We start from the raw sequence: 26,403 nt of genomic DNA on the forward strand, positions 1-26,403 counted from the left end.
GTGAAGAATCTAGAGGAGGATCTTCACTGCTTCTCCCAGCTTCTGGCAGCCAAGGCTCACTGCAGCATAACTCCAGTTTCTGTCCCCATCTTCGCATGGCTGTCCTCCCTGTGGATGAGGTGATGTCTCTACACTGTCTTCTCTCTGTGAGCATCTCTGTGTCTTCACATGGCATTCTCCTCTCTCTGGGCATCTGTGTCCACATTTCCCTTTGCTTATAAGGACACCATTCCTATTGGATAAGGGCTCACCCTAATGATTTCATCTTAATTTGATTACATCTGTAAAAACTCTATTTCCAAATAAGGTCACATTCACAGATACTCACAATTAAGACTCCAACATATCTTTTTGGGGGATACAGTTTAACCCAAACATTCATAATTATAACCCCAATATTTATCAGAGAATATACAAAATTCTAAGCATTCAATATATGTTAGCTAAATTTTAAAATGTTCATTTTTACATCCTACTATAACCCTCACACAATTTATACAGTTTAAAACTGTATAAATTGTTCTTGATTCAGGAAAATTGAGAAATAAATGATTACCATCATCTGAGAAATGTTCAACCTACTTGAAAGTTGTTGTCATCCTTAGCCAGGTCTTTCTCCAATTAAATTACTCAGATACTTTTATCTTCTATATAAATCCTATTTTATAGTTCTTCAGTCATATTTGTTACCACCCACTGTATCCTAAGATGGAACTTGCAATTTATCCTTTCAGTAATAAATTTTGGGTTGCTTCAGACCTCTAAAATGTTTATATGCACAATATCACCTTTCCTAAACTCCTGTTTCCTTTGTAATTTATTTTCTCCACTTAGGTCTCATGGAGACAGTGAAGGCTTCATAATAACTTTGGATTTGAATTTAATAATTTTTTCATGTGGAATTGTCAAAAATATGGCCTGAAAGTTTTTCTATGAACTTGCCGACTTTTTGTCCTTTTTACTTTAAAATGAGAAAAGTCACATTGAAAACTGCAGAAGTTAAACTGGCATGTTTCAACTAGTACCCCCAAGGTAACTTCAGCTGTGTTTTAGTAAATGCCGTGAGTCACAGTGCTCTCTCTCGCTTCAGAGCTCTTTGGTACCTACGGGTCTTATTTCACATCAGAAGCAGCTGGATTTCACACCTACATTTGTCACCCTTCTAGATCCTTCCTTCTGAGCTTATTAACACCATCCAGCAGCTACCTTGAAGATATGCTGCCAGGAAAAATAAATGTTTTCTGCAAGGAGCAAAAAGGTTTTCTATTCCCATATGTCAGCACTTCAGTTCAGGCCCATTGCCAATAACTAATAGCATTTAAACAATAGTTCATTCAGGTGAGAGTTACGAAAATGCTCCTCTTCTGAGATGATTCACCAGATATTGTTATTCAAAAATGAGAAGAAAATTGGTTGATTTTTGCATCTAAAAACTACTGAAGCACATTGAAAATGAAGCTACAGATCAGGTTCCCAGTCCATGCTTCACACTGAACTTGCTATTTGACAATGAATTTTCACATGACTTTTCAACATCTCCCTTTTCTCACATGTAAAATTAAGAGAATACCATCTTTTTACCTGCTCGTTGTGAGGTTGAAGAGATATTATGTGGGAAATCACTCTAAAATTAGAAGGCACTGAGCATATTTTGGGCATATTTCAGATGTTATTCGTATTCTAACTTAGAAGTTTAAAAAATTAAAATCTATAAATCAAGAAAGATGACTAAAGAGAATCATTGGTGGTTAATGATTATGCACCTGATTTCTTATTCCATTGTTGCATTTTGGGAAATTAGCTATTTATGTTCTACTCGAGTGTTGACTTTCAACTTAGAATGTAATATGAAAACTTCATTTTTTTCAGGTAAACCTCAATTTTCTGATAAATCTTAGAGTACATTGCAGGAGGGAGACAACTATTTGCAAGCAAGTTGAGTTCAGGATCACAGAAAGTCACATACCCAATTTCCTGTGCAGAGAGGTTAATAAACTGAGTAAGATATTCACTCCTGGGTTGAATCTTAAATCCGTTGCCATCTAGAAATAAAAATGTAACCTTTTATATAGAATCCAAACACATGTGAACCATAATAGGAAAAGTAGAATTATGATCATAAAACAAGCTATGATCATAATAAAGGAAAGAAGAGATGGCTATAATTCTGAGTCTTTGCTGAGTACCAAATCAGCAACAAAAATGATGAAGGTCCTCTGATTTGAGTAAAAATTTTGAGATAGTTTTGGCAGACAAGCATAGATAAAGTAAAGCATTCAACAAAGTAGGAATAGTAAGATGGTGCATAATTTTTATTTTATTATTATTTCAGCTTCTTTTCCTAATTTTGCTATAATGAAGTTATTTACCTATAAAATTTAAATATATATGTACATAAATACATAATCACCACCCAATCTTTAAGGCCAAACTTTATTGCTATCTTCAACATGAAGCCTTTACCAAGGGCTCAGTCAACAGGACTAGCATTCTCATTGAGTCATAAATATGTTATATATATCTTATTTCTCTTACAAACTCAGAAATTGCTTCCACAAATCAATTCAATAAATATCCAAGGTCTGTATTGTGTTTATATGTGTATACCCCAGTGTGTCCACTACAGTGCCTTGTCACAAATATTTATTGAAATTTTTGGATTGAGAAGTCATAATGACAAAACAATAAATCATTGATACTGACTACAACCATCTGGTATTATTTGATTGCAGAATGAGAAATCTAATGTGAAGGGTTTTTTTTTAAGCATTTGAAAATACATACTGAAAGAGATGTTAAAATGACTGAACAGTCAGTGGAGTTTTTGAGTAGAGAACTGAAGTTCTCTATGCATGAATTCAGTTTCAGATAAATACACTTAATTGTCTGATGGAAATTGTCACCATAAAATATTACAACTCAGAGAAAATACAGAAGTTCAAACTATTGAGAGATCAATGTGATGAGTACCCTTGAAAAGGTTAAGGCTCTCAAAAAGCTATTTGAAATTGTCATTAGTAACAGTATTCTGGAGGGAGAAATGTAATTGTGTGATATTTTGAGGTGATAAGTTGTCTTATCAGGGGTCTGTTAGGGCAAAGGCAGAGTTCATAAGAAAAATGCACTTCTGATTTATGTTCCTAAACTTTGCAGGATTTGTTCTGGCATTTAAATAAATACTAAACTACATGGCTATGGACAGGAGCCCTTTGTTCTTCAGTGATAACCTTGCTGCTTCTTCCACTTCTCCATGGGATATAAAGAAGGTCATTTTCTAGAATAAAACTCATTCTCCTGTTCATGCTTCATCACACAGATTGCTGACAATTGGGGGTCTCTGCTCTCCAGCATGGGACACAGACCCCTGTTTTTGACACTGTGAATTGGTTCTGGTCAGTAGAAGATACAAAACACTTAGATCATGTTGTTGGGCTCAGTTAGCTAGCTTTGCTTTTTGGATATGTGATGTATAGGGGAATGCACTTCCCAGATCCTCAATAAAGTACTTGTCCCAGCTATTGAGAGTGCTGTCAGCACACAGCCTGCATGTGTTTGCCTTTCAGAAGTCACTTAAGCTTCAGAGAACCACCTTGGTCAAGTTCACACCCTTCAGAGCAGGGGTCCATATTAACTGATAGATTGAAGCAAGATTATAAAGGCCAGGCCATTTCAGCCTCATTTAGGAAAATTGTGATGACTCTTTAGCTCTAGAGTTTCCTATGGGGTTAGCGGAAGTTGTTGTTGGGCCTGTTTTGCACCTTGACTTCTCCCTTGGCCCAATCCTGTTTCTTTAGCCTGCCTTCTGCAAGTATTGATTACAGGAAACTCCATAATATACATCCTGCACATTAAATTTCATGCTAAAATTGGCTTTGGAGGACCTATGTGCAATAGGGTGAAACAGACAAACTTGTAGAGTGACTTTTCTTAAGTGCACAGCAAGGATTCAGAGGATATAATAATCCTAGAATGCTAGAGATAATTCTGGGCAGTATAAATAGTTTATAGGAATGTCCTCAGCAGGACAGAGCATGGCATGGGTGAAGCTAGGAAAGGTAAGCTTTTCAAAATGAGAGTGGCACAAAAGGAAGCAGGAGAAACAGGTGACTTTGAAGTTACAAAGACCACAGCTGAATGTAGCTGATCCCTGGCAGTAGGAGGGTGTGACTACCACTAAGAACACTGAATGTTAGCAAAAGAAAGGTGAATTTCATTTGGTAATCAAAGAGAAATTAGTGAAGTTTAAAAAAAAAAATGAGAATTGTGTTTTAGGAAACTGAATGAGTCAGTGTGTAAAGTGAATTTGAGAGGGAGGAAAGATGGAGAAGCCAAAGATGACATTAGAAAATTGTTAGAACAATCCTGCCATGATGAAAGCCAGAATGTAAATTTTAAAATTACATGTATATGCACGTATGTGTGTATAAAGACAGAAACAGAGAAAATTTGAAAGAGGAAATGGCAGGAAGTATTGTATTATAAGAGGTGCTATATGGGAATTAAATTTAGCAGCAATCCTTCTAAAATCTTCTCTAAATGCCAACGACCATATAATGAATACCATTTATTGAACACCGAAATAAACTCAGAATTTTACCAGGAAACTTTAGCTATATTTCATTATTTTAATACCCACTTTGACATAGTTATTTCTCTTTATGGTTTGTAAATAAAAAGACTAAATTTAGGAATGTCCAACGTTATGCAGTTAATAAATGTCAGAATTGGAACTTGAACACAGGACTATTTAAATTAATTTTCAGTACTCTTAACCACTGTACTATCACAGATCTAAAATATAAATATTTTTATTTTAAAAAGCTTCCTTTTATTAGTAAGTAATGTGAGGTAAAAATTGCCGATCATGCATGCATGATTACTTCCTGCTGCCAACATATTTTTGAACTAATCTAACTCTAAGCCATTACGTCACATGAATACAGGAGTCCAGGGGGAATACATGATCTAAAACTAAACCTGCCCGGCAAATACAAGTTACCTCTTCTTCTACTGGCATAATCTGTTAACATATCTGGGTGTATTCATTCATAAATGTGTCTTTATATTTAGGTAGGAGCAGAAATTCTTCGTCCTCTACTTCAGCAGTTGGATTCTTCAGAGACTCATCGTTCTCTTCACTTTGAAGTTTCATGCCACTGGAAGAAAGCACCGCATGCTCCCAAAATGCTTTGTATTATTTTTGCTGGTATCCAGTTCCCAGTGGAAAAGCAATCTTGCAGCATGTCAAGAGTGAAAATGGACAAAACATTTGCAATCTGGAACCTGGAATTGACCTTGGGCCAGTAACAGAGCTGCATAATCATTATAATAAAAAATTTACTAAAAAGGACATATAGAACAGTATTCATATTGCGTTATCATTTGCATTATAAGTCCCCAATTATGTCTAGAAGGAGATACCAAGTCATATCTTCAAATATTACCTCATTCAGAATGACAGTGGTATTTAGACAACAGAGTGGTCTGTTGAATGACAAAGAGCCTACTTACAAACTTGTTGGGCAGCTGTGTCCTAACAAGCCTATTCAAACACCTTTATATATCCATATTAATCTTATAATCTGGACTTAAGTTTATAAAAGGGACCTATTTATAAATTTCTTAAATGCAATTGATGGTATATTTATGTATTCCATATATTTTGCTTTTATAGAAGAGGTTAATGACAAATCTAGAACCTCTTTGTACATCTGTAAAAGGACACTATCAAAACCTGGGAGAGTTCTGTAAGGTCAGCATGGATTCATAAGAAGCCTTCTCGGTCACCTCCCATGGAAATGCAGCTGCCCTGTCAGGTAATAACATGTGTCTTAGTACACTCGCTTTGTTGTCAATCTCTTAAGTCCCCAAATCAACTTGGGGCCACAGACAGAACAGCTATTCAAGGCAACATCACACACAAATAATTCATTAATGTGCTGCAGGAAATCACAAATAGTGGAAGGGTAGTCCCTCAAAGAATCATGGAACTGTGTTCACTCCTGTGACAATCACCAGGATACTTTTCAGATAACATGCTTCCAATTGTTGAAAATAAAAAATGTGATAGTCAATAAGTCTCAACATGCTGAAAGGTGTCATTGTGATGACAGGTCAATTGCATGGAATAATCATTTCAAGTAGAAAATCAAGCAGGTTAGCAATAATTGCATTTTGTAACACACACATGCAGTATACCCTCACATATACAAGAAAAATGAGATTCCCCAAGAAAGCATTAGGCTTGTGTTTGGGTTTCTTGAGATCATGAGATGGATATACGTTGTTTGAGAAGTCAGTATCAGTGGTCTTGAAGTAGCACATAAATAACTAATGTATGCTCATTAGGAACTTCTGGAAGTCTTTAAATTGTCCTTTGATGAACATACATGATCAAAATGTAGCTAGCTCCTTATCATTCAGCTTTCAGCTTTAATATCACTCCTTCGGGTATCATGCCTTCAGAAAGCCTCCCTTGACCACCCAGTCTAAAGTAACTCTTTCTCTCTCTTCAACAAATTACTGTGGTTTTGAAAATTATGAATAACATACCACTGCTTGAAATTTTCTTTCTGTTTACTTATGTAATTATTTTCTCTCTTTTCCAGCTAGAATTTCAGCTCTATGAACATACAATCCACTTTTGTTTTGTTCACCATTGTACACTTAATATCTTGATTTCCATGTAACAGAGTATCTTCATATAAATGTGTGGAAAAATATTTTTAAATTACATAAAGCCTGAATGATGTTTCCACTAATGTATATTAAGGACATATAATGTTCCCGACTGTTAGTTAGAACAAATAATTATACCATTTACTCTTCATAACCATCCTGTGAGGTGAGCATTAACATATATTCTACAGATGAGAAACCTAAGGTTCAGAACATACTGGAGTTTGTTTTCTTTATACTCCAATGTCCCAGATGGTACATTTCCACTCAATCTATCACATGATTACACACTTGTTTTTGTTTCTACTGTTTGCTATATTTGGGGCTAGCTACCCAACTGTACTTTAAGCTCCTTAATGATAGGGATAGTATCTTCTATTGGTTTTGTCTTCATAGTAGTATTCATGACAGTTGTGGGCATGTAGATGTTGAGAAATAAAATGGTTTAAGTGGTTATGTAGGAAGATGGAAATTGCATCTCCATAACTGGGAGTGGAACGTGATCCTTCATACAGGTCCCAGAATCTCTCCTCATATCCTCCAGGAAATGGATCTCTAAGAACTGAGGATCAACTCACGTGTCTAGTCTGACGTAAAGCTAATAGGGCATCATGCAATTCTCTATTCATTGATATTCCTTGAAGGGAGAAAAGCATGTATGGTTGCACTGTATCCCTACCTCTACATTTGTATATAATTCACTAATTGTTCATATTTCATGCCTGTCCTTGTCCCTGCTCCCACGGATCTCAAAATCTAAAATAAACATGCAGCTTCTCTCAAAAAGGCTAGCGCAGGGGCTATCTCCTGGAAGCAACACTTTGGTTATGTTTCTTAAAGGGTTTTTTGTTTGTTTTGAGACAGAGTCTCACTCTGTTGCCCAGGCAGGAGTGCAGTGGCACAAACACAGCTCACTGCAGCCACGACCTCCCGGGCTCAAGCGGTCCTCCCACCTCCACCTTCCCGGTAGCTAGGACTATAGATGCATGCTACCGCGCCTGGCTAATTTTCCTTATTTTTTGTTGAGATGGGGTCTTGCCATGTTGCCCAGGCTGGTTTCAAACTCTTGGGATCAAGTGATCCTCATGCCTTGACCTCACAAAGTGCTGGAATTACAGGCATGAGCCACCATGTCTAGCCTTAAGCAAGGCTTACAAATACAGAAGCCTGGCCCTTGGTCAGTAGCATGAAAAGTATTACTAATTTTAAGCCTGTGTTGATGATTCTGGCTTCTTTCCAGGAAACAAGACAGAGAACAATGAAGGCTCCAGTCCCTTCCAAATCTAAGATAGTGTAGCGCACAAGGCATGGGCATAACTGTGATGTTAATTAAAAAATAGTTACCATTTACTCAGTGTTGAAAATGTGTCAGACACTTCAGGGCATTGACCTATTAATCCTCCCAAGTATTTTCACGTCTACATTTACAGTCTAGGAAATTCAGGCACAGAGAGGCTGAGTAACTTGTGTAATGTCGTATAGTCAGTTAATGGCTGATGCAAAATTTTGGCAGGAGATACTTTAATTGCAATGCCTAAAAATCAAGATATGACCAAGTTCTCCTGGGTTCATCTTCCATCTCCAAAATAAATTCAGAATAGTAGATCCTATGAATGCAATAAATTTCTTCCCATTTAAACTTTGTCTACATGTGCTTTCTAGCAAATTATGATGAATTAAACATGCTATTGCATGCACTTTTGGTAAGCTTCAAAAGAGAGGTAATTGAGAACAGTGATCATTTCCAGTTGTATAATTCTAGCACATAGTGACATTTAAATAATATGATTGATAAAATAAGTGTTAGAGCTTGAATAATACTGTCCTTTAAGATTCCTAAATTAATAATGTAGGCTCATTATTTTGGGTGATTCTATTGTCATACATGGCCATGATATATTCCACTTCCATTACATCTGGTATAAGATACGTATAAGCTACTGAAAATATAGTTTATCTCCATGAAGTAGTTATATATTCAATATAATTAATGCATTTCTACTGACTTAGGATTCTTAACCAGGAGAAATTTCTTTCTTCTTGTTTTCCTAAAATAGAGCTCTAGTTAGCCAGAGGAAATAAACTGGAGGAAACACAGTCACTAAATTACCTAGTTTAGTAAAGATACTTTCCACGAACACCACCTTTGTAATAGATAATTCTTTCCTTACTTATAATTCATTATTCCTTCCTAGTATTTCTAGCTTAATTTTCTTTTTGCCCTTTAATAAGACAATTTTGTCAATTCCAGAGCTGATTATTAAAAGATTACAATGTATTTTTCCAAAGATTTTTGAATGTATTACAAAAATGAGAAAGACTTAATTCAAAGGAGTGAAATGGATTCTCTCGGCACAAAAACATGGCACTTGTATACAAATTGTTCATTTGAATCACAAAACCCATAAATATAGGCTGGGTAACATATTTGCACACCAATCAAAATATAACCTGAAACTATATTATCATAGTTCAATTGCTTTATTTAGAACACCATTTTTTAAATTAGCTATAAAATATCACACTTAAATTTTTTGTATGTAATAAAATGTATGTATTTGTAATCATGGAACCATATTTAATAGATGTCTTACTTGGAAAAGCAAATTAAGTAAAATCCATTATTTATTTTTGTAGTGAAAGAATAGAAAAATCTGGCAAGGGAGTGAGCTGTCAAATATGTAACTCATTTTAAATTACTATTGGGTTTTCCTTTGTTTACATGACAATAGTAGTTCCCCTCTACAATAGTACAAAATGTTTTTCCCATTTTCAGAATTCCTATTTGAGACTTAGCACTAGCTCCAAAACTACACTGTGCCCTGCCATGCAACTAAATCTACATCTTCCAGTTTACATATTAAATAAACGGAATGAATTGTGCTGTTAAAATCCATACTTTCAGAGCAGATTCTTTTAGAATAATTTTCTGGTGTATGTACATAAGTGTTCAACATGTGCTTAATATTTACATTTTATGGGTTCATTATTTTATTTATACATCAAGCACAGCACATTCATCAAGAGAGCAAAGCAATGTGGCAAGTGGGCCATTTATCATTTGGATCTGACGAATTATTAAATCTTATTAATTTGTCCAGTTTCAACTTATCTAGGAATATGGGAAAGCCTGATTTTAGAGACATGTTTGTAATGCATTTATTTTCCACACAGAAATTGTATCATTTGGTGCTAAAGAAAAGAGATTTTTATTTTAGAAAGGCATAATTTCTAGCTTAAAAGTTACCAGAGGAGGTTTTGCACAGTTTGTGTTTATAAAGTCACATTACCAGAGTGTTGATAGAAATAAACAGATAGATCAATGGATTAATCTACTACTTGTAACATAAAGTGGATGATGCCAGATCAACTTAAAAGGGTTTGGTGTTCTCTTAGAAAAATTTATGCACAGCTTTCAATTAAAGCTACATTATTTTGTATATTCTGACATATTCATTTGTATTGCTCCCCAGGAATTTAATGAGGGCAGGATTTTCCTCTCTCCATAGACTTCAGGGCCTTCAAAACTAAGGAATCCATCTCTTCACTCCCAAGGTATTTAATTCTGTGCTCTTAACACAGTAGGAAATAAATTCTTGTTAAGTAAGGCAAATCTGTATGAATAGACCTTTGACAACTGATAAGATATTCTCTCATTCATGAAGAGTTCAAGCATTTTCAAGAGATAGTTTCCATTCAATATATTCAATATATTTGTAAAAATCTGTCATTTAGGTTTTCAATGACTATGCATATGATAATTTGAATATGGTCTTCAAATTGGTGTTAAGGTAACAATATTGGTGTAACTATTTTGGAAAAAATAAGTTGTAAATGATGCTAATTCCAAAGATTGATGGAGTGCACCTATATGCCAGGGACAGTACTAGATATGAAAGCAGCTTACAGTGTAATGGTGGGGACACAATTCCAAAAGCAAATTATTCCAATATATTACAGTGTCTCGGTCAAGTTTTCTCCAAAAATTATAGCCTTGGGTGAAGGTCTGAATATTAGAAATTTATATGGGAATATGATCCCAGGAAGCAGAAGTATAGAATGGGGAAAGTAAACATGCTGGGATTATCCGATGAGCCTTACAAAACGCATTTCACAACTCAGCCCCAACAGTCAAAAAGGAAAAGCATTTATCTGTCAGCTCCAGTTACACATAGATCAAAAGTGACTTCTCTGGCATTAATTTCAGAAAAATTCAGGTTGCATGTGCATGAGTGCTGGCAGGTTCTCACAGTCATCCCACATTAAGGCAACCCAGAAGCCAGGGGCAGTAAATGGGCAGTGAATGAGAGGGAAGAATCGCTGGCCTAAAGTGAAGTACTGTCCAGTTGCACATGCAAGACTCCAGATAAACATTTCTTGGGTTCTCTCAATCCTGTTGGAACATGGTCTGAACAACAGGGTAGAGTGAGAGAATATTGAACTGTCCAATACATAAGGTAAATGCTAAGATCAAAGGCAGTGTCAAAGCAGAGAGGAGGAACCTTTTTAGCCAAACCTAGGCTTTAGGGAAGACTTCTGAGATAATATTATGTCTAGGTTAGAAATAAAATAAAATGTAAGATGATATTAGATGCTAAGCAAGGAACTGGACCCTAAGGATTGAGGTTAAGAATATAAGGCTTTAAGTGCCCTAAGCTACAAATTCAGAACCACCAGCTACCTCTCCATGGGACTTACTGAAATGAGAGCCATTTCACAATACCAACATCACTCCACCCTTTGTCCACATAAGAGGAATGTGTTACTTCTTGATAAAATATGGTGTTCATGAAGAGAGGTCGTTTACTCCTTTAAAATCCCTGTAGAAGAGCAGTGCTTTCATCTTCCAAACCAAGAGGAAAAAGGGCCCAAAAGAGTCACTTGGTTGGATATGTTTGGGGGCACTGTATCTGAAAAGAGGATTAGGAGAGATTTCATGGTGGGCACTTCTACAACTGAAGTCCCACAAGATGCTCTGGCTCCCAAATGGAGCTGTCCTTTTGAATTAAGCGTCCTCATTGTGTCTGATTTTTGAGGACATTCCTTATTTTCCTACTGCCTCAGCAATGCTTTTCAAAAGACTTAAAACACAAATCATGAAGAAAAATGGCTATGTACATTAAATATAACATCGTTTATTTCACCTTCTTAAATATTTCTTTCAGTCCTGACAGAGACCCCAATTAATTTGGAGCTTCTCATTTATTTTCTTTTGGACATTTGGCTACAATACAATAAAAAATAGCAAAATTTAATATATTTTTTAAAGATCCCACTTGCTCGAAGTATATAGATGCTGAAGCCAAAATTGAATATGACTGGATTTTTCTATAAACTAGTTGACCTGTTTCTTCCAGAAATTATCACAACACAACCACACTAATGATGACAAATCATTCAGATTGGAGATTTACTGAACATCCCAGTTCATGTTCAGTGACTGCTTGTGTTTATGGTTTTATGTGGATCTGGCCTATTCTTTAGATATTATAAATTACCAACTACTTTAGATATTTTTAAATAAAATTCTTGAGTAAGAATAATAGTAAATGAATTATAACTTAAAATATTTCCTAATTCTGAGAACTGGAAGAAGAAAGTGAGGAAAAGTACAGAGTGGGTGAAATTAACATAGTTTACTGAATGTGAAGATTAATTTGAAAACACTCAAGTTCAGAATATGCTGGTATCCCTCAAATCAGGGGGTGGGATGTATATCCAAGCTGGAAACAAGATGGGTGGTCTTCCAATTGACGTTTATTGATGAAACTTCTTCATTAGTTTTCATATCCATGTTACTGGTCCTCAGAATATAATCAGTGCCCAAGGAAGAGAAAGTAGAAAGGATGACTGAGAAGGAATATCTAAATATACGTCTAACTTTGCTTTTCAGAGAATAGAAAGAAATGCTCTTGAAGATCAGTCTATAGGGTTTAAAAATGAGTTTTCAAGAAAAGATTAAATAGAACTTTTCTAATTTCTAGAAAGGGGTAAATAGCAATTGGCAATGAGTGTCTTATTTGTTTCATCATATGTTTAACACAAACTAAAGTGAAACAACTGTGATGGAAGGTAGGAAGAAAAACAACAAAGTTTTCTTAAAGTTTCCAGACCCAATGCCAACATTAAAACAACAATATTAAGTATATATAAATGGAGGCAGTTTTGCCCAGACAGGCTGGCAAATATAACATTTAAGTGAAAAAGGCAACAAAATGCTTCCTCTTCTATTAAAAACCCAAAGAATTTTAATTTAAACTTAATTACAGTTTTAAGTAAAACATTACACATTAATTATCCAGTCTCCAAGGACATGCAAAATAATGTCCTTTTGCAGGAAGTTGGTTGAGCATTGACTGGTTGCCAACCATCAAACTAAAGAATTTTTAAAGGACCTGTATGCAAAGGTTTAAAAAGTTAAAGGAAATAAGATAATATATACACTTATGAATAATTAGCATAACTCCCATAATAATTCTCTGTGAAACCATAACTCATAATAAAAGAGAATCCCATTGAAAATCAGAAAGTATTCATTCTTTTAAAGATGAAAAAATATATTATCATTTTACATAAATGTTCACATTTTTTCTGTTATAAGAGAAGTAACTTCAAGAAAATATTCAAGTTTAGAGATTCATGTCTTTATAACTCACAAATCTTTTCTAATATATTCTAAAATATATATTTGTGTATTCAAAAGAACAAATAATGAATCTACAAATTAAATGCTTACATAAATGATGACTAATGTTATTAAATTAATTTATAGGCTAAATGCAGAAATATCTGACATGCGAAATGTGTCATTTATATTCATTGCCTTCAAATTTTACACGTACATAATACAAGTAATTGAACTCAAAACACAGGAAATAATCATTCTTAAAGGTCTAATATTGATTATGAGCCTAGATCTTGGCCGGTCTTCAACAAATAAGAAACTTTAATCAAAGACCATTTACAAAAGTTGCAGACCACCATTAGCTGTTTGAAAAAAAACCAAAGTAAAGCTTCCACTGGGAGAGTTTCACGTTGCCTGAAATTCTTGCTCTTAGGAAAGTAATGGAGTTGTAGTCTACCTTCATTTTCCAATAGTAATTTGCATATTATGATGTGAACATCATTTTGAAATATAAATGGTTATATGTAAATTGAAAACTACATTTGAATTAAACATTTGTTAAAACAAAATATATTTTATTTTTCAGATTGTTATTCCTATTTCTCATTATCATCCTACTTTTCTTCCTATACTAGCCATTCTAAAATGTTTGATTCACAACTTTTTGTTGTGTGTATTCTTATAAGATACATATTGCGGTTTGGTGTTTATGTACGTATTTGACATTGATAAAAGTATTTTCTTTTGCTTCTTCATTTTAACACATTTTCAAGATATATCCATTTTTCTGTGTTACATTTAGAATGAGGTAACTAGCATCTAAGACGGCTACCAATGATCTACACTGCTTGGTAATCATGTCCGTATGTGATTGCCTCCCACAGTGAGTCAGAGCTGGCCCTGTGTATGGCAAATAGGATGCAGTAGATATGATGTTGTGTGACTTCTGAGGCTAGGTCAAAAAAGGTAACAAGGCTTCTGTCTGACTATTTCTCTCTTAGGACTTGCAGTCAAGGAAATATGTTGGGAGGAAATCCAGGCCACAGGGAGAAGCCACATGTAGGCATTGTAGCCAACAGCCCCAGCCAAGGTCTTAGCCAAGAGTCAATTTCAAATGCCAAAGATGTTAATCAGTCTTCAGATAATTCTAGTTCCCAGCCTTTGAGTAGCCCCAGCTGAGGCCAAGTGTATCCCCACCAAATTTCAGACCTGTGAGTGTGTCAGTTTGAAATCTGTGAGAAGCAAGTGATAAGAGATCTGTTGTGGAAAATGCTTGTGAAGTATAAAGAGTACAGGAGCATAAGGAGGAGGGAGGAACCTTCAGACTGCAATGCAGGTATGACACTTTTGAAAAGAGACAAGGAAGAAATGAGGATGGGGTAAGAGCTTCAGACTACATAGCATTTCGAAAAAGATCTTGGCCAAGTTGATAGCGAGCTCCTAAGCAAAGGGGCCTGTAGAGGAGTCCATCATTAGGCAAAAATGACCTGACACTAGTTCTCTTGCAGTGTTCAGTCATTGGCTGTGAGGAACTCTGGGAGAGGGCAGCCTTGGCAAGAACGCCACAGTCGATTGGATGGTATGGCAGCTGCGGACTATCAGTCATCTATGCTCTGTACTAACTCTTTCCATGGCTGCCACAGTCTACTCTTTTAATGCATGAATCTACTTCTCCATGCGTCTTTAGGATTCAGGTACTTCATACTTCTCATGGACTTCACCTCCTAGGGGCCTTCATTCTTAAAATGTTCTCTTCTATTGGCTCTGATAGCGCTAGACATCATTCATTTTCCCCCAGCCATTCCCTGGTTTCCTGGGTTGACTCATCCTTCTCTGAATAAGTTTTTAAATAAGGGATCTCCTCAGGAACTTCCTATAGGTCTTCCTCTTAAAGATGGAGATGAGTGAGACAAATTACAGCCCTCATCAATGCAGTTGTTCTCAGGACCATAACTGAAATTCACTATCTCCCTCCTCCATTATCTATTATACCTATTAATCTTTCATCTTTACAGGTCTTTTTTTTTTTTTTTTTTTTTTTTTTTGAGACGGAGTCTCACTCTGTCACCAGGCTGGAGTGCAATGGCACGATCTCTGCTCGCTGCAACCTCCATCTCCCAGGTTCAAGTGATTCTCCTGCCTCAGCCTCCCAAGTAGCTCATATTACAGGCATGCGCCACCATGCCCAGCCCTCTTTTCTTTGTAAATTACCCAGTCTGCCATAATGCAGCAGAAAGTGGAACAAGACAAGGTTTTTCCTAATTATCTGAAATAAACCTACATGACAGTATTCATCTCCAAAGATATTCATTTCATCAATATTGAAATTTTGCTTTGCACAATAACCACACTCATCAGTAATTTTCTGCAATTCACTAAGGGAGACCACTTCAGTCTCAGTATCAGTGGCAGCTGATTCATGTATGACCTTCAAACTACATGGTCTTGCATGATTTTCAAATGTTCTGAAGCAGCCCAGACCTGCTCAACCTGAGGTCTTATCTTGAATCATCTCTCTCCTACATTGCTTTTTTATTCAGATCTTTGAAGATGTTTGATACCTTCTGCTGTATCAACATGGTTCTCCATGGCATTTCACAATGAATGAGGTTTTCAATATACTTTGTGTTCAAATAGTGTGGAAAAGCATTCTGGTACCAACAACACTTTTCATATTTTTTTACTTTTTAAAAAAATTTCTCACTTATGGAAAGCCATTGCATGCCTGGTAAATGAAGACAAGAACATAGTCAAGGAGATATCTTTTATGAGTTCTCCTCTCTCAATTCAAGTTGATACTTACACATTTTCTTCCAACGAATGGGTTTTTTTCTGGACCTTTAAGTAAACTTAATTTCTTAAACCCCCATTTTCACTTAACCATGTAAAGAAGACAATGAATAATGCACAATAATTTTAAACAACCATCCTATTAGGAGAAGAGCTAAGATATGACTGAAACACAATCTACATCCTTTCAGTCAGACTCTTAAGCAACTTGTAAGTTTTTACTGATACATAAACTATGTTTTCGATACAGATAATAAATGTGGGAGAAATATCACAAGCAGTTATAAAAATATGTGGTTAAGATTTTTGATACTTATATACAAATGTATATTTGTAATATTATATGATTCATTGATGACTCATTCACATGAGAAAAGTACATGTTTTTATTTAGATCTTTAAGCAAGTGTGAGTGGGATATGGCTGTCAAGAGGATTTGAATTTCTAGAGTGTGGGTAGAACAATGCTTTCAAAACCAGAAAGAAAATACAATTTACACTTAAAAATATGAGACAGGTGGAACAAAGAAAGATTGATCTGAAAAATAAAAAGTCCAAATGAGCATCCTGTCATAAAAGCAAACAGAAGTGAGATTATATAACAAATCATGCCAAAAATCTGAGAAAATGTCTAGTTTTATTTTCTCATGAAAAGTTGGGATAGCCCTTAATTATCCTAAATTGTTATGAGCAGTGTAATTTTTACTCCAAGTAAGCTTTGTATTCTTGATATCTCTTGAAAATAACAAGATAAATGATTTAGTTATACTTTGTTAGTAAATAATATTTTCATATAACACATCAAATAATGACTTCAGAAGGATGCCAAAAAGGGAGAAAATAGTTGTTTTTAGATTCCTGTTAATAATTTATTTTGAAACCTGAAGTCTACACTACCTAATAAGAATGCATCACCACCTTGTGGAAATTCCTTCAAACTACAGACACACGATCCCAAGATCCAGATCGGAAGAGAGTAGCAGATCAAGCTATTTAATTTCCATTTGCAAAGTAAGTTTGACTGTTATTCCTTGTAGCTCACAACTAAATCTTAGTCTCTGAAACTAGCCTCTAACTTTAACTCTAGACTTATGTTTTCAACCGCTTGGTTTACTTTCTCAACTGATGCTTTGTTGCCACTTAAAATGCCATAACTTCTAAACCAAATTCTGCCTAATAGTTCTATTTAAGTTAGTGGGCATTCATATAGTGTTCAGTCACCTAGGCTAAAATTTTTGATCTTCTTTGATTTATTTTCCCATGAAGATCCACTTTACCTTAAAATTAATCATCAAGTTCTGTTAGCTCTCATTCCTTTCTTTCCCACTTATCCCCTCCATTTTATTGCTACTAACAAGACTAGATTATGCCTTTTAATTGCATATCTAGGCTATTGCAACCATCTTTTTACCCTTTACTTCCAGCATCTCCCCTTCCACCATTGCCACTGTTCCCTTGTGTGAATCTAACAAATTTTGTTTAGCTTAAATTTGCCTTAGGCTTTATGGCCTCCAATGCTTTTATCAGATGGCTTTTCACCTCTGCTCTTAAGGTCATACCCCCTCTCTCCAGTATGCTCTTCCATTATATCTGGATGCCAAAATTCTTGGGAAGAGTGTTTGAACACTCTTGCAGTGAAATATCATGAACTTAAAGACCTTTGATTTGAAAAGTGGTTCTTGGGTGGAGCCAAGATGGCCAAATAGGAACAGCTCCAGTCTACAGCTCCCAGCATGAGCAACACAGAAGACGGGTGACTTCTCCATTTCCAACTGAGGTACCGGATTCATCTCACAGGGGAGTGTCAGAAAGTGGATACAGGAGAGTGGGTGCAGTGCACTGAGCGTGAGCTGAAGCAGGGCGAGGCATCACCTCACCTGGGAAGTGCAAGGGATCAGGGAATTCCCTTTCCTAGTCAAAGAAAGGGGTGACAGATGGCACCTGGAAAATCAGGTCACTTCCACCCTAATACTGCGCTTTTCCAATGGTCTTAGCAAACGGCACACCAGGAGATTATATCCCGCATCTGGCTCGGAGGGTCCTACGCCCACGGAGCCTCACTCATTGCTAGCACAGCAGTCTGAAATCAAACTGCAAGGTAGCACCAAGGCTGGGGGAGGGGTGCCCGCCACTGCTGAGGCTTGAGCAAGTAAACAAAGCCAAAGTGGCCTGGAAGCTCGAACTGAGTGGAGCCCACTGCAGCTCAAGGAGGCCTGCCTGCCTCTGTAGACTCCACCTCTGGGGGCAGGGCATAGCCAAACAAAAGGCAGCAGAATCCTCTGCAGACTTAATTGTCCCTGTCTGACAGCTTTGAAGAGAGTAGTGGTTCTCCCAGCAGGCAGCTGGAGATCTGAGAACAGGCAGACTGCCTCCTCAAGTGGGTCCCTAACCCCTGAGTAGCCTAACTGGGAGGCAGCCCCCAGTAGGGGCAGACTGACACCTCACACAGCCGGGTACTCCTGTGAGACAAAATTTCCAGAGGAATGATCAGGCAGCAACATTTGCTGCTCACCAACATCCACTGTTCTGCAGCCTGCGCTGCTGATACCCAGGCAAAAAGGGTCTGGAGTGGACCTGCAGCAAACTCCAACAGACCTGCAGCTGAGGGTCCTGACTGTTAGAAGGAAAACTAACAAACAGAAAGGACATCCACACCAAAACCCCATCTGTACGTCACCATCATCAAAGACGAAAGGTAGATAAAACCACAAAGATGGGGAAAAAACAGAGCAGAAAAACTGGAAACTCTAAAAATCAGAGCGCCTCTCCTCCTCCAAAGGAACATAGCTCCTCACCAGCAATGGAACAAAGCTGGACAGAGGATGACTTTGACGAGTTGAGAGAAGAAGGCTTCAGACGATCAAACTACTCCAAGCTAAAGGAGGAAGTTTGAACCCATGGCAAAGAAGTTAAAAACCTTGAAAAAAAATTAGACGAATGGTTAACTAGAATAACCAATGCAGAGAAGTCCTTAAAAGACCTGATGGAGCTGAAAACTAAGGCACAAGAACTACGTGACGAATGCACAAGCCTCAGTAGCTGATTGGATCAACTGGAAGAAAGGGTATCAGTGATGGAAGATCAAATGAATGAAATGAAGCGAGAAGAGAAGTTTAGAGAAAAAAGAATAAAAAGAAACGAACTAAGCCTCCAAGAAATATGGGACTATGTGAAAAGACCAAATCTACATCTGATTGGTGTACCTGAAAGTGACAAGGAGAATGGAACCAGGTTGGAAAACACTCTGCAGGATATTATCCATGAGAACTTCCCCAATCTAGCAAGGCAGGCCAACATTCAAATTCAGGAAATACAGAGAATGCCACAAAGATACTCCTCGAGAAGAGCAACTGCAAGACACATAATTGTCAGATTCACCAAAGTTGAAATGAAGGAAAAAATGTTAACGGCAGTCAGAGAAAAAGGTCAGGTTACCACAAAGGGGAAGCCCATCAGACTGACAGCAGATCTCTCCACAGAAACTCTACAAGCCAGAAGAGAGTGGGGGCCAATATTCAACATTCTTAAAGAAAAGAATTTTCAACCCAGAATTTCATATCCAGCCGAACTAAGCTTCATAAGTGAAGAAGAAATAAAATCCTTTAGACACAAGCAAATGCTGAGAGATTTCGTCACCACCAGGCCTGCCCTAAAAGAGCTCCTGAAGGAAGCGCTAAACATGGAAAAGAACAACTGGTACCAGCCACTGCAAAAACATGCCAAATTTTAAAGACCATCAAGGCTAGGAAGAAACTGCATCAACTAACAAGCAAAATGACCTGCTAACATCATAATGACAGGATCAAATTCACACATAACAATATTAACCTTAAATGTAAATGGGCTAAATGCTCCAACTAAAAGACACAGACTGACAAATTGGATAAAGAGTCAAGACCTATCAGTGTGCTGTATGCAGGAAACCCATCTCATGTGCAGAGACACACATAGGCTCAAAATAAAGGGATGGAGGAAGATCTACCATGGAAATGGAAAACAAAAAAAGGCAGGGATTGCAATCCTAGTCTCTGATAAAACAGACTTTAAACCAACAAAGATCAGAAGAGACAAAGAAGGCCATTACATCATGGTAAAGGGATCAATTCAACAAGAAGACCTAACTATCCTAAATATATATGCACCCAATACAGGAGCACCAAGATTTATAAAGCAAGTCCTTAGAGACCTAGAAAGAGACTTAGACTCCCACACAATAATAATGGGAGACTTTAACGCTCCACTGTCAACATTAGACAGATCAATGAGACAGAAAGTTAACAAGGATATCCAGGAATTGAACTCAGCTCTGCACCAAGCAGACCTAATAGACATCTACAGAACTCTCCACCCCAAATCAACAGAATATACATTCTTTTCAGCACCACACCAAACCTATTCCAAAATTGACCACATAGTTGAAAGTAAAGCACTCCTCAGCAAATGTAAAAGAATAGAAATTATAACAAACTGTCTCTCAGACCACAGTGCAATCAAACTAGAACTCAGGATTAAGAAACTCACTCAAAACCGCTCAACTACATGGAAACTGAACAACCTGCTCCTGAATGACTACTGGGTACATAACGAAATGAAGGCAGAAATAAAGATGTTCTTTCAAACCAATGAGAACAAAGACACAACATACCAGAATCTCTGGGACACATTCAAAGCAGTGTGTAGAGGGAAATTTATAGCACTAAATGCCCACAAAAGAAGGCAGGAAAGATCTAAAATTGACACCCTAACATCACAATTAAAAGAACTAGAGAAGCAAGAGCAAACACATTCAAAAGCTAGCAGAAGCCAAGAAATAACTAAGATCAGAGCAGAACTGAGGGAAATAGAGACACAAAAAAACCCTTCAAAAAATTAATGAATCCAGCAGCTGGTTTTTTGAAAAGATCAACAAAATTGATAGACCCCTCGCAAGACTAATAAAGAAGAAAAGAGAGAAGAATCAAATAGATGCAATAAAAAATGATAAAGGGGATATTACCACCGATCCCACAGAAATACAAACTACCATCAGAGAATACTATAAACACCTCTGTGCAAATAAACTAGAAAATCTGGAAGAAATGGATGAATTCCTCGACACATACACCCTCCCAAGACTAAACCAGGAAGAAGTTGAATCTCTGAATAGACCAATAACAGACTCTGAAATTGAGGCAATAATTAATAGCTTACCAACCAAAAAAAGTCCAGGACCAGACGGATTCACAGCCGAATTCTACCAGAGGTACAAGGAGGAGCTGTTACCATTCCTTCTGACACTATTGCAATCAATAGAGAGGGAATCCTCCTTAACTCTTTTTATGAGGCCAGCATCATCCTGATACCAAAGCCTGGCAGAGACACAACAAAAAAAGAGAATTTTAGACCAATATCCCTGATGAACAACAATGCAAAAATCCTCCATAAAATACTGGCACACCGAATCCAGCAGCACATCAAAAAGCTTATCCACCATGAACAAGTGGGCTTCATCCCTGGGATGCAAGGCTGGTTCAACATACACAAATCAATAAACGTAATCCAGCATATAAACAGAACCAAAGCCAAAAACTACATGATTATCTCAATAGGTGCAGAAAAGGCCTTTAACAAAATTCAACAACCCTTCATGCTAAAAACTCTCAATAAATTAGGTATTGATGGGACATATATCAAAATAATAAGAGCTATCTATGACAAACCCACAGCCAATATCATACTGAATGGGCAAAAACTGGAAGCATTCCCTTTGAAAACTGGCACAAGACAGGGATGCCCTCTCTCACCACTCCTATTCAACACAGTGTTTGAAATTCTAGCCAGGGCAATGAGGCAGGAGAAGGAAATAAAGGGTATTCAATTAGGAAAAGAGGAAGTCAAACTGTCACTGTTTGCAGATGACACGATTGTGTATCTAGAAAACCCCGTCATCTCAGCCCAAAATCTCCTTAAGCTGATAGGCAACTTCAGCAAAGTCTCAGGATACAAAATCAATGTACAAAAATCACAAGCATTCTTATCCACCAATAACAGACAAACAGAGAGCCAAACCATGAGTAAACTCCCATTCACAATTGCTTCAAAGAGAATAAAATAACTAGGAGTCCAACTTACAAGGGACGTGAAGGACTTCTTCAAGGAGAACTATAAACCACTGCTCAATGAAATAAAAGAGGATACAAACAAATGGACGAATATTCCATGCTCATGGGTAGGAAGAATCAATATCATGAAAATGGCCATACTGCCCAAGGTAATTTATAGATTCAATGCCATCCCCATCAAGCTACCAATGACTTTCTTCACAGAATTGGAAAAAACTACTTTAAAGTTCATATGGGACCAAAAAAGAGCCTGCATTGCCAAGTCAATCCTAAGCCAAAAGAACAAAGCTGAAGGCATCATGCTACCCGACTTCAAACAAGACTACAAGGCTACAGTAACCAAAACAGCATGGTACTGGTACCAAAACAGAGATATAGACCAATGGAACAGAACAGAGCCCTCAGAAATAATGCCACATATCTACTTCCATCTGATCTTTGACAAACCTGACCAAAACAAGAAATGGGGAAAGGATTCCCTATTTAATAAATGGTGCTGGGAAAACTGGCTAGCCATAAGTAGAAAGCTGAAAATGGATCCCTTCCTTACACCTTATACAAAAATTAATTCAAGATGGATTAAAGACTTAAATGTTAGACCTAAAACCATAAAACCCTAGAAGAAAACCTAGGCAATACCATTCAGGACATAGGCATGGGCAAGGACTTCATGTCTAAAACACCAAAAGCAATGGTAACAAAAGCCAGAATTGACAAATGGGATCTAATTAAACTAAAGAGCTTCTGCACAGCAATAGAAACTACCATCAGAGTGAACAGGCAACCTACAGAATGGGAGAAAAGTTTTGCAATCTACTCATCTGACAAACGGCTAATATCCTGAATCTACAATGAACTCAAACAAATTTACAAGAAAAAAACAAATAACCCCATCAAAAAGTGGGCAAAGGATATGAACAGACACTTCTCAAAAGAAGACATTTATACAGCCAAAAGACACATGAAAAAACGCTCATCATCACTGGCCATCAGAGACATGCAAATCAAAACCACAGTGAGATACCATCTCACACCAGTTAGAATGGCGATCGTTAAAAAGTCAGGAAACAACAGGTGCTGGAGAGGATGTGGAGAAATGGCAACACTTTTACACTGTTGTTGGGACTGTAAACTAGTTCAACCATTGTGGAAGTCAGTGTGGCGATTCCTCAGGGATCTAGAACTAGAAATACCATTTGACCCAGCCATCCCATTACTGGGTATACACCCAAAGGATTATAAATCATGCTGCTATAAAGACACATGCACATGTATGTTTATTGTGGCACTATTCACAATAGCAAAGACTTGGAACCAACCCAAATGTCCAACAATGATAGACTGGATTAAGAAAATGTACATGTACACCATGGAATACTATGCAGCCATAAAAAATGATGAGTTCATGCCCTTTGTAGGGACATGGATGAAGCTGGAAACCATCATTCTCAGCAAACAATCGCAAGGACAAAAAACCAAACACCGCATGTTCTCACTCATAGATGGGAATTGAACAATGAGAACACATGGACACAGGAAGGGGAACATCACACACTGGGGCCTGTTGTGGGGTAGGGGGAGCAGGGAGGGATAGCATTAGGAGATATACCTGATGTTAAATGGCAAGTTAATGGGTGCAGCACACCAACATGTTACATATATACATATGTAACTAACCTGCACATTGTGCACACGTACCCTAAAACTTAAAGTATAATAAAAAGAAAAAGAAAATAAAAGTGGTTCTTAATCTGAAAAGACATTTCAAGCTAGTTGTTACAGATATATACATGGAATAATGGCTGTTCACTTGATGAAGTGGGGAGCTAAATCCATATTGGTAATGAATGACATTAAAAAATGTTGCAATCATATGAGTCTTGAATGCAGAAATCAGTTCTTTCCCCAAGAATTAGAGTAAGTTCTTTGTGAAGATTTTCCTTATGTACCTAAACAGATGAGATAGATCATTTCTCTTTACTCTCATAGTAACTTTGAATTACACTGATGTGAGTTATTCTTATATCTACTTCAAGAGTATAAGCACTGTATAGAATATAGATTTCTTTTATCTAAATTGCTATGATATAAAAACTATGAATTCTCTCCTCACAGATACTAACAAAACATAACTATGTATCCACACTTAGTTCAATTCTCAACAAAACCCAAAGAGTAGGAAATGGTGTCTGCTCATCATCACCCCTCCTTCCTACAAGACTTGTCTTTATCCTATAGAACTAAAAGGAAGGCATGACACGTGAAGGCAGAGAGTGTACCCTAACATATGTTAATTCTGACTCATTTAGTTTGCTATATACTTTTTTCCTTTTGTGTAAAATCCTGAACAATTATTCTACTTAGAGTTTAGCAGGCATTTTGATCTTCTAGTTTTATTTACTAGCCCAAATCTCCTTATTGATCAAACTTGTACTTTACTAAAATGAATCTTATCATATTCCAAAGAATAATGCATATAATTTTAGTTTTCAATAAATGAGTTCTTTGTACTAAGAGAGTATAGAATGAGTTGGTCATTGGATGGTGGTTCCAGGTGACAACTAGAACTGAGCATATGTTTAGAATCACATCAGGTCACAATTGCAACAGGACTTTTTCAAGAGATTTGCTGAGATTGGAATGAAGCAAGATAAATAACCTTGTAAGCAAGATACACTAGAAACAGATCAGATGAGCATATTCACAAGATCAAACAAAGCAGGGAGTCTTTGGTCAAGTGTTTAAGCCGCACCAGGGAGAGTTCCCTGTGTACATGATCATCAACATTCAGGAAATGAATGGTCAGTTCTTTTACAACTGGTGGCCAGGAACTTGTCAAACGGACCTAATTCCCAAAAATAGTCTGTCAGATAGCATAGGTCTCAGGCCTGTTTAGTCAGATTCCAGTCCTCAATGGAAGTGATTCCATTCTCATCTATCTAAAACATATTGGGATACATAATGCAGGTTAATTGGGAGCTCAGTGGAATGGGCTAAAAAGAATCACCTTACCTAAGGTTATGCTCCCCTTCCCAGAGGAGCCCAAACCCAGTGACTCATTGATTCTGTGTTATAAAGGTCAAGCTCTCTTTTCTCAACTCTGGGAAATTCTGAAGAGCCATTAACCCATTTATGCTGGAGGTTGCAAATTTTTTGTGTGAAAAATCAGACGTTGGAGATGACTTTGAGCAGTAGGATATAAATAACTCCCACAAGCTTAGCGTTCCAATAATGGAACACTAGGCATAAATGGGTTTAAAACTTCAAGCCCCTCCTGGGGTCAGCTAAGACCCTATTGTCACTGTATCTAATTCACCTCAATCCTGCTTCATTTCTTCTTCCCAGAAGTGTTGATCCTGAGAACATCCACCACCATAGAAAGGACAATGAACAACCAGACATAGAATTATTCAGCCAGCTGATATGAGTCAACATCTGTCATCAACCATCACAGTGCTGGTACAATGACTGCACAAATGGAATAGCCAGAGAGGTAGGAATTGTTGCTAAGCAGGGGCTAAGCAAGGTAGCTTCACATTCACCAATGCTAATAACCATTACTGCTGCAAAATTCCAACCTGCTGGCAACAAAGACCAATACTAAGCATCTAATATGGCACTGTCCCTTGAGAAAACAAGCTGGCCACTTGGTTACAAGTCTATTACATTTGATCCTTTTTATCCCAGGAAGGGGCGGTGATTTATTTTGTCAGTAACTGACACATATTCTAATTGTGGGTGTGACATTCTTATCCACAGAGCCTCAACTAGCCACCGCTATCCAGGGACTTATAAAATGTTTTATATGCTGGCACGTCATCTCCTATAACTTTGCATCAGACCTATGGGCCCATTTTATAGCAAAGCTGGTGTGACAGTGAGCACATGACCATAAAATCTACTGATCCTATCACCACAGTAGCTGATATCCCCATAGAGAATTTAATGGCCTATTACAGGTACAGCTGAGGTGTTAGCTTAGGGATGATACCCTCCAAAGAACGGTGTTTGTTATGTTTCAAGACACATATACACACTAAATCAATTACTATTATTTAGTGCAAAGATCCCAATAGATAGAATACACAGGTCTGGAATGAAATGCTAGAAGAAGGAGTAGCCCTGCTTACCATCATTCTCAGTGACTCACTTGAGAAATTCGCATTTCCTGGCTCTGCAGTCCTGTCACTGGGGAACACAGAAACAGTCT

General features: G+C 37.1%; 1 long non-coding RNA gene across 1 annotated transcript; it reads right to left on the reverse strand.

Annotated features, from left to right (window-relative positions):
• LOC129059273 (uncharacterized) lies at positions 1–25,597 on the reverse strand. The gene is made up of 3 exons (XR_008525066.1): positions 25,510–25,597; positions 1,967–2,042; positions 1–232 (listed from the first exon to the last, which is right to left on the reverse strand). It is a non-coding gene; the product is annotated as an uncharacterized LOC129059273 (long non-coding RNA).
• Between the last annotated feature and the right edge of the window lie 806 nt (positions 25,598–26,403).

This window comes from Pongo abelii, chromosome 4 (assembly GCF_028885655.2).
Source record: "Pongo abelii isolate AG06213 chromosome 4, NHGRI_mPonAbe1-v2.0_pri, whole genome shotgun sequence".
NCBI classification, from domain to species: domain Eukaryota; kingdom Metazoa; phylum Chordata; class Mammalia; order Primates; family Hominidae; genus Pongo; species Pongo abelii.